The following is a 13,434-nucleotide window of genomic DNA, read 5'->3' as shown; positions in this document are numbered from 1 at the left end:
TTTCTGTCTTTAACTTTACCAGTCATCATGCCACAGAGAGAAAAGAGATCTAAAGGGTCTTTCATTGGCTGTGTTCAGAAGTGGCACATGGCATTTCTACTCATGACTCACTGGCCAGAATTAGTCGCACGGTGCTAACCCATGCGCAGAAGAACCAGGTGGCTCCGTCCCACCTTGTTCCTGGAAGAGGAGAGAATTCTTGGCAGGCAGCACTAATGAGCACCCAAACCGGTGTTCCTTCTATCCCTTGAACACACAAGCCGTCTCAGCCTCCAGGTTTTCCATTTGCTGTTCTGATGCACAAAACTCTCGCTCTGAGCTCACTTTGGCAGCACATACACTAAAATTAAAACGATACAGAGAAGATTAGCCTGGCCCCTGTGCAAGGATGACGTGAAGAGTTCCATATTTAAAAAACAACAACACCTCTTTCCCTCTGATCTTCATATGGCTCACTTCCTCACTTTATTCAGGTATCTCTGCTTTCTTGTCACCTCCTTAGAGATACCTTTCTTGACTTTTCAGTCTAAACATATTCCTTCTCCATGACCTTCCTACCTTGGTAAGCTCTTTTTGAAGCACACATCTAATGTTATTAGTGTGTGTGTTTATTTTTCCACAATGACTGCTTTCCGCACTAGAATAAACTTCGTGAGAACGTGGACTTTTTCACTTCCCTATTTCCAGCACATAGGATACTGCTTAGCCAAGTAGGCACTCTACTAAGTTCACTGAATGAATGCATGAGTGAATGAATGAAGACAAATGGACCAATGGAAAGACTGACTAAGTCTCCCTCCTCCTGGGCAGTGATCCCAGAGATCCAACCGACATTTGGATTTGCCTCCATGACTCCATTTTTGTGTCTAACACTACCTAAACTGACGCACCCAGTTTTTTCTTAAAATACTAAATCACTGCAACGTTCTACCATCCTGGAAGCCATTCTGTTTCCTCCAGGTGACTTAGCATGTCTCTGTTCTAAACAGTCATTTGTTCATTTTAAAGAGCAGCTCTCAGTAGGAAATTTTATTCGAAGTCTGTGCAGAAAGCCTCCCTGTAGCCTATGGATTGATGACATGTTGTGGTTGAATCACATTTATGCTTAGGTTAACAGTATAGTAAGGGCTTCCATGGTGGCTAAGACAATAAAGAATCTGCCTGCAATGCAGGAGACCTGGATTCAACCCCTGAGTCGGGAAGATCCCCTAGAGAAGGGCATGGCAATCCTCTTGCCTGGAGAATTCCATGGACAGAGGAACCTGGTGGGCTACAGTCCATGGAGTTGCAAAGAGTCAGACACAACTGAGTGACTTAACACTCTCACTTTAACAGTGTAGTAAAAACACATAATTTTTTAGTCTCTATCACTTACAGCTACTCCTTTGGATGTTTGTATTTAGAGCCAGGTAAAATCACCAGGCAGCAATGCCTGACCTTATTATAGACAAATGTCTGGGTGAAAGCCTCACAAATGATTATAGCAATCAAGGTTCTTATGCCCAGATTAAATATATCTAGTTAGTAACTGGGTGTACTCTGTGAATTCAGAGTGGTTTCCATTCTGTCCCCCGCTATTGGGAAATCCTTACCGCAGCAACAGAAATGTCTGTTTTCTCTAAAAAGGGGACCCCATAGTATATACAATCTTAATACATATTCCAGAAGTACATTTATGTAAAACTTCTTGGGACTTTACCTGTGTTTCTGTCACAATTTACATACCATTTTGTACTTACTAAACTCCTGTATTGGATTCTAATTTGTATTATATGTCTTAAAATTTACATTAACTTGCAGTATACCTAGTCTTAATAATCAGGGTTTCTTACACAATCCTCCAGGATAGTAATGCCTACAAGAACATTAGCAAATGATAACCTGTGCATAACTTGATAAGGGCGTTATCTGATTTGCTCCTTGAGAAGACTTTGTTGGTTATTTAGAGGGGAAAAGCCTTCCCTGATAGCTCAATTGGTAAAGAATCTGCCTGCAATGCAGAAGACCCCGGTTTGATTCCTGGGTCAAGAAGATCCTCTGGAGAAAGGATAGGCTACCCACTCTGGTATTCTTGGGCTTTCCTGGTGGTTCAACTGGTAAAGAATCTGCCTGCAATGCAGGAGACCTGGGTTCAATCCCTAGGTTGGGAAGATTCCCTGGAGAAGGGAAAGGCTACCCACTCCAGTATTCTGGCCTGGAGAATTCCATGGACTGTATAGTCCATGGGGTCACAAAGAGTTGGATACAACGGAGCAACTTTCACTTTCACTTTAGGGGGGAAAAGGTCAATTTATATATTTGTGTTATTTGCAATATTTTATTCTAACCCTTTTGAGAAGTGAAATAAGAGATCATATATATATATACACATATATATGTATATATCTGAAGAAACAAAATGAACTGTGTAGTGAAGACAAAATTGGGGCCGTTTGAATATTGTGTTCTGTGAACCTCAGGCGCTCGGTAGTGAAAGTGCTGTCTCAGCCACTGGCCACCAGTGTCGCAGTTTAGATTTCACATATAAGTGATATCATATGATATTTGTCTTTCTCTCTCTTACTTTACTTAGTGTGATAATCTCTGGGTTCATCCATGTTTCTGCAAAGAGAATTATTTCATTCTTTTTTATAGCCGAGTAGCAGGTAAGCTACCGTCTACGGGGCCGCAGAGTCGGACACGACTGAAGCGACTTAGCAGCAGTAGCAGCAGCAGTGTTCCATTGTGTGTATGTTTCGTGTCTTTATCCACTCATCTGTTGCTGGACGTTTAGGTGCTTTTCATGTCTTGGCTATTGTGAATAGTGGTTCTGTGAACATAGGTGTGTGTGTATCTTTTTAAATTTTTGTCCAGGAAAAATTTCTGGACAAAATAGCTGAGGGGTGGGATTGCTGGATCATATAGAAACTCTGGTTTTTTGTTTTCTGAGGAACCTCCATGCTACTTTCCATAGTGGCTGCGCCAACTTACATTCCCACGAGCAGTGTAGGAGGCTTCCTTTTTCTCCACGTCCTCTGCAGCGTTTGTTATTTGTAGACGTTTTAATGATGGCCATTCTGACCAGTGTGAGGTGATAGTTTAGACTGTGGTTTTGACTTGCATTTCTCTGGTAATTAGCAATATTGAGCCAATTTTCACATGCCTGTTGTGATTTGTTTTCTTTTCCTCTTGCGTTCGTGGCCCATTCTCTTCCCACTTTCCTTCACGTTGTCCTTTAGATGATTCTGCCTAAACCAGCTAATCCTATGAATCACTTACCAGGCATATTTTTCATTGTGCTGCTTATAAAATCAAATACAAATGCATTCATATTCATCTATGAATATATGAGTTATTTTTTACCTTGGCTGAGATTTCTCTTAGCTTCTTGTCTCACTCACTGCCCCTCCAGGGAGGCGAACGGACTTGCCAGATTGGTGAACTTGGGTGGAGGAAGTGCGGGTGGGTGTCTGAGCACTCCCTTTCTTTCCCTTGGTTAAGAGAAAGGAAGCAGGGTCAGCTTCACCCTCAGAGGCCCTGCTGGGACCATGTGTCTGACTCAGAGGTGGAGCATTCACCCGCCTGCTCCATGTAGCATGTTAGGCCCTCGGGTCCAGTATACGCATCAGAGGGAGTTACTCTGCGGTTTCTGTCTCCTTCAACCTGACCCCCATGTGTGCATCCCAGTGGGGGGGAGTGATTTATTCAGTCTCCTAAAACCCCTTTCCTGCCACAGACATCGCCAGTGTTTTGTTGCCAGTGTCAGATGAAGTAGCAGCAAAGACCGATTGAAACTTGGTATCCTTACCATGACCTCCTGTGTGCCAGGGCTTGTATGCTCACTGGCTGAACTCTCTCCCCGATTGAAATTACTTGGTATCCTTACCATGACCTCCCGTGTGCCAGGGCTTGTATGCTCACTGGCTGAACTCTCTCCCCAGGCTCTACTCATCCCACCAGTCACGAAGTAGGCCCACAAAGAGAAATGGAAAGGCCAGTGGCTCCACATCACAAACAGCTAAGCTGTCCTTGGGAAGAAGGTGTGTGAACTTGTCAGGAGACTGAGGTTTTGGTAATCAGGTCTAAAAGCAATCACCAGAATCAGTTAATTTATCCAAAGAGACCCAAGTTGCTGTTACTTGACGTTATTAGATTTTTTTCTATTTCCAGGGTTAACTAAGATTCTGAAAAAGCAAAATTATTTGGAGAACCAAAGTGTTGCATGTTCTTTGCCACTGAATAGAGATTCTTCCATTAAACCTACTCACAGACATGAAGTTGGAATCATAGACAAGAGGTGGAGAGAGAGAGTTCACAAGTCCGTAGCTTGCTGGGACCCAGCACTATTCCTGTTTTGGGTGCCAGGAGACGCCTCTGCTTTTAAGTGCGAAGAGTCTAATACTCCTGATGAGGGAACTAATGATAATACTGAGTGGACTGACTGGATGAAAGGACCAGAGTTTGACTACAAAAATGGAAGGAACAGTAGGAAAAGGGAAATTGCGTCGTTCCAGAGTGCTAGGAATGATGCTAAAGCTGAAACTGCAGTACTCTGGCCACCTCATGCGAAGAGCTGACTCATTGGAAAACACTCTGATGCTGGGAGGGATTGGGGGCAGGAGGAGAAGGGGACGACAGAGGATGAGATGGCTGGATGGCATCACTGACTCAATGGACGTGAGTCTGAGTGAACTTGGGGAGTTGGTGATGGACAGGGAGGCCTGGTGTGCTGCGATTCATGGGGTCGCAAAGAGTCAGACTTGACTGAGCGACTGATCTGATCTGATCTGAGAGTGCTAGGATGAAGGTATGAAGTTTTATCAGCTTAGCCTGAACACCATGCATGGCGATAGCTTACAATGGCTAATCAAGGTTGTGTTGTTAGGACTGGTGCCTTTTGTGTCCTGTTGAAGAAATCTTTGCCGACTCCAAGATTCTGGCCTTTGGAATGGTAACTAAGAAACCTCTGAGAAATACTGCCTTTCAGTAATTCCCTCATAAATACGAAATATAAACATTTGGATATATACAAATATATTAAAGATATATATAAATAATATTGACCATATAAATATATTGAATGTATTTTAAAATTGAACAATCTATTCACACTCTGAAAACTATTTTATCTTATTTTTGTTTGATATATTTATTTAGTCTGGGCTGAGTCTTCCTTGCTGTGCTGGCTTTCTCCAGTTACTGCGAGTGGGGGCTGCTCTCTAGTTGAAGTTTATGGGCTTCTCACTGCTGGGGCTTCTCTTGCTGTGAAGCACAGGCTCTAGGCTTTAGTGGAGCTTTAGTGGTTGTGGTTTAAAGGCGTAGTTGCCCTGTGTCAAGTGGAATCTTCCCAGACCAGGGATCAGACCCATGTCCCCTGCCCTGGCAGGTAGATTCTTAACCACTGGACCACCAGGGAAGTCCTGAAAACTATTTTATTATACCATAAGAATGAGCTAAAGAGAAAAGTTACTTTCAAGTTACCTCTTTTCTGATTTATGACAAACTTGCTTCAACCTACCCCAATGAAATGTCTTCACAAAAAGTCTTTAAATGGAACAGTACATGTCTTCTTTTTTACCACCACTCTTTCAGAAATTTTTCAAGTCAGCAGCTTCTTTGGAAACCCAGAAAGCAACCTCCTAAAACTGTAACATGAACCAGTCTGCAAAGATTTTATACTCTCACAGTCAAACGATTTTGTATTCGTCACAGTGAGCATCTTTAGGAGGCAGCATGGCATGGTAGAGGGATGAGGGGCCTTAGAGCCCCACCACCTGTGTTTGGATCTGCCACTTACTAGTTACATGACCTTAAACAAACCACTTAAACTTGCTGTACTTTACTTCCACCTTCGGTTCTTTCAGTTATCTATTGTTGAGTAACAACAATATTATCCTCAAACGTAGTAACTCAAAACAGCAAACATTTATTCTCTCACACAGCTTCTTTGGGTCAGGCATCTGGAAGTGGGTTAGCTGCAGGGTTCTGGCTCAGGGTCTTTCGTGACGTTGCCAAGAAGATGTTGGCCAGGGCTACAGTCATCTGAAGACTGGCTCCATCACTGACGTGGCTCTTGGCAGGGGTCTCAGTTCCTCACTGTGTGGACCTCTCCGCAGGGCTGCTAATGTGCCTGAATGACATGGCAGCTGACTTCCCCCAGAGGGAGTGACCCCAGAGAGAACAGGGCAGAAGTGCAGTGCCTTGCATGATATGGTCACATCTGCTGCATTCTATCCATTTTAAGTAAGCCACTGAGTCAGCTTATATTTGGTGGGAAGGGATTTAGGCTCCATCCTTTGAAGGGAGGAAAGTCAAAGAATTTTTGACTTAAGATCATCACATAGTAAAACAAAAGTACTACTACTGATCTTAATGCACCCTTGAATGAATCAAAACTGAACATCTAGAACAGTGCTGGTTTCAAACTGTATATTCATTTACTCAGGCTTTATTGAGTGTTTACTACTAACCTGTATCCTCAGCATATGATCATGAGCAAAACCCAGTCCCTGCCCTCATGAACTCACAGTTTAATGTGACGATAAATGTTAATCAAATAAAACATAGATATGAAATCACTGCTTCACATGTGCACAGTGCAGTGTAGAGGGCTTGGAACTAGATAGGAAAGACTTCTCCGAAGAAATAATGTTGAAGCTGAGATCAAAGGATGAGTAGGAGTTGACCAGGTACAGAACGAGAAGAGGGCTCTAGGTAAAGGAGTGATGTGGTAAGATTAGCAGGTGGAAGCGTGGAGAGGGCAGGCACTGGAGGAGACAGTGTGGCTGGTGTGGGGGAAGTGCAGTGTGCCAAGCAGCCAGCCTCTAATCTGCTTATCTGTGTCTGAAAAAAGAAGGGAGAAAAACACTTTATATACTTTTATGAGATTGGTATACATTTTAGATCAGAAAGACTAGTGATCTCTTCAAGAAAATTAGAGATACCAAGGGAACATTTCATGCAAAGATGGGCACAAGAAAGGACAGAAATGGTATGGACCTAACAGAAGCAGAAGATATCAAGAAGAGGTGGCAAGAATACACAGAAGAACTATACAAAAAAGATCTTGTTTAGTTAACCCAGATAACCATGATGGTGGGATCACTGACCTAGAGCCAGACATCCTAGAATGTGAAGTCAAGTGGGCCTTAGGAAGCATCACTATGAACAAAGGAGGTGATGGAATTCCATTGAGCTATTTCAAATCCTAAGAGATGCTGCTGTGAAAGTGCTGTACTCAGCATGCCAGCAAATTTGGAAAACTCAACAATGGCCACAGGACTGGAAAAGGTCAGTTTTCATTCCAATCCCAAAGAATGGCAATGCCAAAGAATGTTCAGACTGCCACACAATTGCTGTCATCTCACATGCTAGTAAAGTAATACTAAAAATTCTCCAAGCCAGGCTTCAACAGCATGGGAACCGTGAACTTCCAGATGTTCAAGCTGGATTTAGAAAAGGCAGAGGAACTAGAGATCAAATTGCCAACATCCATTGGATTATCAAAAAAGCAAGAGAGTTCCAGAAAAATATCTACTTCTGCTTTATTGGCTACACCAAAGCCTTTGACTATGTGGATTACAACAAACTGTGGAAAATTCTGAAAGAGATGAGAATACCGGACCACCTTTTCTGCCTACTGAGAAAGTGTATGCAGGTCAAGAAGCAACAGTTAGAAATGGACATTGAACAACAGACTGGTTCCAAATTGGGATAGGAGTACATCAAGGCTGTATATTGTCACCTTGTTTATTTAACTTACATCAGTGCACATCATGCAGAATGCCGGGCTGGATGAAGCACAAGCTGGAATCATGATTTCTGGGAGAAATATCAGTAACCTCAGATATGCAGATGACACCACCCTTATGGCAGAAAGAGAAGAGGAACTAAAGAGCTTCTTGATGAAAGTAAAAGAGGAGAGTAAAAAGGCTGGTTTAAAATTCAACATTCAAAAAACCAAGATCATCGCATCTGGTCCCATAAGTTCGTGGCAAATAGATGGGGAAACAGTGGAAAAAGTGCCAGACTTTATTTTCTTGGGCTCCAAATCACTGCAGATGGTGACTGCAGCCATGAAATTAAAAGACACTTGCTCCTTGGAAGACAAGTGTTGACCAACCTAGACAGTACATTAAAAAGCAGAGACATTACTTTGCCAACAAAGGTCCGTCTAGTCAAAGCTATGGTTTTTCCAATAGTCATGTGTGGATGTGAAAGCTAGACCATAAAGAAAGCTGAGCACCGAAGAATTGATGCTTTTGAACTGTGGTTTTGAAGAAGACTCTTGAGAGTCCCTTGACTGCAAGGAGATCCAACCAGTCAATCCTAAAGGAAATCAGTCCTGAATATTCATTGGAAGGACTGATGCTGAAGCTGAAGCTCCAATACTTTATCCTCCTGATGCAAAGAGCTGACTCATATGAAAAGACCTGATGCTGGGAAAGATTGAAGGCAGGAGGAGTAGGGGATGACAGTGGATGAGATGGTTAGATGGCATCACCAACGCAATGGACATGAGTTTGAGCAAGCTCTGGGAGTTGGTGATGGACCGGGAAGCCTGGCATGCTGCAGTCCATAGGGTCACAAAGAGTCGGACACGACTGAGCGACTGAACTGAATTGATATATTTTATATACTCTTATGAGACACTTGCTCCTTGGAAGAAAAGTAATGATAAACCGAGAAAGTAAAGTGAGTCTCTCAATCATGTCCAACTCTCTGTGACCCCATGGACTGTATAGTCATGGAATTCTCCAGGCTAGAATCCTGGAGTGTGTAGCCTTTCCCTTCTCTAGTGGATCTTCCCAACCCAGGGATTGAACCTAGGTCTCCCACATTGCAGGTGGATTCTTTACCAGCTGAGCCACAAGGGAAGCACAAGAATACAGGAATGGGTAGCCTATCCCTTCTCTAGAGGATCTTCCTGACCCAGGAATTGAACTGGGGTCTCCTGCATTGCAGGTGGATTCTTTTCCAACTGAGCTATCAGGGAAGCCCATAAACCAAGACAGCAAAAAAAGCACTGACATTATTTTGCCAACAAAGGTAAGATTAATCAAAACTATGGTTTTTCCAGTAGTCATGTACGGATATGAGAGCTAGACAGTGCAAAAGACTGAGTGTCGAAGAACTGATGCCTTCAAACTGAGGACACTAGAGAGTCCCCTGGACTTCAAGGACATCAAACCAGTCAATCCTAAAGGAAATCAATCCGGAATATTCACTGGAAGGATGGATGCTAAAGCTGAAGCTCTAGTATTTGGCCACCTGATGTGAAGAGCCGACTCAGTGGAAAAGACCCTGATGATGGAAAAGATTGAAGGCAAGAGGAGAAGGGGATGACAAAGGATGAGTTGGTTGGATGGCATCACGGACTCAATGGACATGAGTTTGAGCTGGCTCCAGGAGATGGTGACCAGGAGGTAGAGTTAGGAGTAGGAGCTGAGTACGAAGAGGCACGAGGGGACTTTGGGGATGATGGGAGGTTCTGTATCTTGATTGTGGTGCTGGTTACACAATTATACACGTTTGTTGGACCTCAGAACTGTAGACTAAAGAGCATAAACTTTATGTGAATTTACATATGGTTTATTGTAAATATAATAATATTATAGTAAATGTATGGTTTACTGTATGTAAACTATATTGTACCTTCATAACCTGAGTTTTAAAAAATATGTTTTTCTGCAAGCACTTTTATTGAAGAGTACCATGACATTCTGAATTTTCCTATAATATAGGTTTTGGATTTCTTCCAAGCAGTAGTAATTCCTGCAATATCAAGAGAAGACTGTCATAATGAAGTTTATCCTACTGAGCGGTGCTGTAGCTAAAATCTTGCAGTCAGTGAAGAGTGAGGGGGGTGGGTGTGTGTGTATGTGTGTTGGTGGAAGGAGACTTGAACACATATCAAAGTAAACGAAATATAGTGCACTTACACTTTTGTCATTAAAAGTAACATGTTTTCATAAGTGTGTGAAGTGTGAAGGTAAGAAGAATTTCAGAGATAATAAATCAAGTTACTTGAATATAAATGTTGATATTTTTGTTTGCTCTAATTTTATTCTGAGAAAATGTTGCTGTATGAATAGAGTTCTAAGCAAAGCAGGCTCAGATATGGCTCAGAAGCTGAGAGAGTACCCATAGCATTTTACTTAATGGAAGACACTGAGGCCGTTATGAAATTTAAGTTTTGAGAATAACACTATGTTTATTGCAGCACTGGACTTCACTTTCAACAGCTAAGCCCTTGAGATTTCCAATGTCAGATATTTTTAATGAAAATGAAATGGGTAGTACTCCACTGTATAAATATATCACAATTGATTTATTCATTGAAACGCAGTGGAAGGAACAGCCTACAACATGCACACAGCACTGGGAGTGAATCACAAACAAAAGAAGCCAGCTGCCAAAATGCACCTGGTGTGATTCCCTCTGTATAAAGTGCAGAACCTGGCAGAGTCAGTCAAGGCTGTCACAAGTCACCACAGCGGTCCCCTTGGAGAGGAGTTGTGGGAACAGCTGAGAGAGAGCATGATGTGCATTTCTTGGGATGGATTACATTCTTTTCTTCCTGTCTTTTTTAAATGAAGTATAGTTGATTTACAGTGTTGTGTTACTTAATCACTACTGTACAACAGTGATTCAGTTATATATATATATATTCTATTTTCATATTCTTTTCCATTATGGTTTATCACAGGATATTGAATATAGTTCTGTGTGCTATAAGTAGGACCCCGTTTGTCCATTCTATATATAAAAGATTGTGTCTGCTAACCCAGCCTCCCGCTCCATCCGTCTCCAACCCCACCCTTGGCAACTGCCTGTCTGTCCTCTGTGGCCGTGGTCTGTCTCTGTTTTGTAGGTGGTTAATTTTTGTCATATTTTAGATTCCACACTTAAGTGATCTGGAGCGTAGATGTAAATGAATAGTTGAACCTGCTAATTTTTTAGGGTAGGGTATTTGATTGTCCCAACAAAACTTTTTAAAATCATGTAATAATAGTTGGTGGTAGTTACTCGTAAGCTGCTGCTTGTTTTGAAAATGTTAGGTAGTTATGGGCCTCCAAGGTGGCCCAGAGTTAAAGTATCCACCTGCATGAGTTTGACCCCTGAATCACGAAGATCCCCTGGAGAAGGAAATGCAACCCACTCCAGTATTCTTGCCTGGAGAATCCCATGGGCAGAGGATCCTGGCGGGCTACAGTCAATGGGGTCATAGAGTTGGGCATGACTTAGCAACTAAACAACAACAAATATTCTGTTTCTTGATCTGGGAGCTGATTGTACAGGTTTTCAACGTGATAGTCACTGAGCAATACATTATTATATGTGCATTTTTATACATATGTTTTCAATAAAAATGTTTTTAAATGAAAAATATACAGAACAGCTATAAGAGAATGTGTGTGTACTCAGACACTTCAGTCATGTCTGACCTTCGTGACCCCATGGACGGTAGCCCGCCAAACTCCTCCGTGCTTGGGATTCTCCAAGCAAGAATACTGGGGTGGGTTGCCATTTCCACCTCCAGGGTATTTTCCTGACCCAGGAATCGAACCCATGTCTCCTGTGTCTCCTGCATTGCAGGTGGGTTCTTTACCCTCTGAGCCACTGGGGAAGCCCAGCTATAGGAAATGTGTGTCCTAAAATAGAAAACTAGAACAGCAGACCAGGCTACCACACACGTGGGGCTTCCCTCATAGCTCAGTTGGCAAAGAATCTGCCTGCAGTGCAGGAGACCTGGGTTCAATTCCTGGGTCAGGAAGATTCCCTGGAGAAGGAAATGGCAACTCACTCCAGTGTTCTTGCCTGGAAAATCCCATGGACAGAGGAGCCCGGTGGGCTACAGTCCATGGGGTCGCAAGAGTCAGACACGACTAAGAGACTAAAGCACCACCACCACCACACACGTGACCACAGGGCCATCCTCCTCTCTGAGAAGACCACCCCCACCCCCACCGCCGCCGTCTTTGAGCAGGTGGCTTCAAGAGGCAGTGTTTAGGTAGAAGTTAAGGAGCACAGGAACACCAACTCAAGCGTAAGAATCAGTGAGGTGTCCCTCATGGCCCAGTCACTCTTGTGTTGTCATTACAGACTGGGGATTTCACATAATGAATCCAGTTAAAACTTTTAAATGATCCAGACAATAAGGTGTTAAAATATTTGCTCATAGCACTTCTGTAGGACTGGGAAGTTGGAAAATCTGTTTCATGATTTCACTATTTATAATACACTTATCAACAATTTTATTCAAGTCCCTTTTCCAGAACTTGTAAGGAATAAGAAGATACATGAGACAGTCCTTGACTTCAGTAAGCTATTGATTTAATATGGAGATTACCCAGCCATGAAAAGATCAGCCAGAAATACACAGGGGTACACTGTATAAGGGCTGAGTTGGGAAGCATTGAGTAAACGCAGCTACTGGCTGTGAGGTGAGGGACAGAGAAAGCTTATGGAAGGAGGCAGAGGTTGAGTAGAAATCTGAAGGAAGGAATTTAAACGAATAAAGTAGACCTGGAAAGGTGAGGAGAAATTTCAAGAGAGAGATTAACACTGTAAATAAAGATTCCAGAGTCAGTACACAAAGTCGTTTTAATGGGGACTGTCTCGTGGCTCACCAGTGTTAAAGGCCATTCAGAGTTTTGCTGGAATCTTTCAAAGACTGTCCACAGAGAGTCATCCAATTGGTTATCCTTAGCATCTCTTTTTAAAATATCCCTTTCTTCATTCCTTGAGGTCTAAAACCTGTCATATATTGCAGGTGTAGCTAGACTAGGAGTTGGCAGACTTTTTCTATAAAGAGCCAGATAGTCTTTGTCACAACTACTCAGCTCTTCAGTTGTTGCATAAAAGCAGCCATGGCCAATGTGTAAATGATGGATATGGCTGTGTTCTAATAAAATTGTGTTGTAATAACAGACGGGTTTGGCCCACAGGTCTACCTTGGACACACTTGAACAAGACATCTAATGTTAACGTTAAGTCGCTTGCTCAGTCGTGTCTGACTCTTTGCGACCCTGTGGGCTGTAGCCTACCAGGCTCCTCCGTCCATGGGATTCTCCAGGCAAGAATACTGGAGTCGGGTGCCATTTCCTTCTCCAGGGGATCTTCCCGACCCAGGGATCGAACCCAGGTCTCCCACATTGCAGGCAGACGCTTTAACCTCTGAGCCACCAGGGAAGCCCGAACAAGATATCTGATGCCCCACAAAGATGACTCCTCACAACCTGTGAACTTTTCGTTTTCTCCCTCCCTCTATCCTTTTTCTCTTTTCTCCACAGTTGTATTTTATTCCCTATGACACCAATTCCTACTCTGTAATGATAGCCCTAGAACAATGGGTAGAGAAAGATCAGGAATCCTGGGGAACTGTGGATAGTTTCTAACCCTGGAGAGTGAGTCAATCCAAGTGATATTTTAAGGAAATTAATCTGGCAGCAC

General features: G+C 42.8%; 1 protein-coding gene and 1 pseudogene across 1 annotated transcript in view; both read left to right on the top strand.

Moving 5' to 3' along the window:
• BBS10 (Bardet-Biedl syndrome 10) overlaps window positions 1-13,434 on the top strand; it is a 39,364-nt gene that overhangs the window by 14,298 nt on the left and 11,632 nt on the right. The gene's annotated exons all lie outside the window — the stretch shown is intronic.
• Window positions 317-413, top strand: LOC133248967 (U6 spliceosomal RNA; annotated as a pseudogene).

The sequence above is a fragment of the Bos javanicus genome, chromosome 5, assembly GCF_032452875.1.
Source record: "Bos javanicus breed banteng chromosome 5, ARS-OSU_banteng_1.0, whole genome shotgun sequence".
Lineage (NCBI taxonomy): Eukaryota > Metazoa > Chordata > Mammalia > Artiodactyla > Bovidae > Bos > Bos javanicus.
The sequence above is the reverse complement of the archived record's forward strand: the minus strand, read 5'-3'. Positions and strand labels throughout refer to the sequence as shown.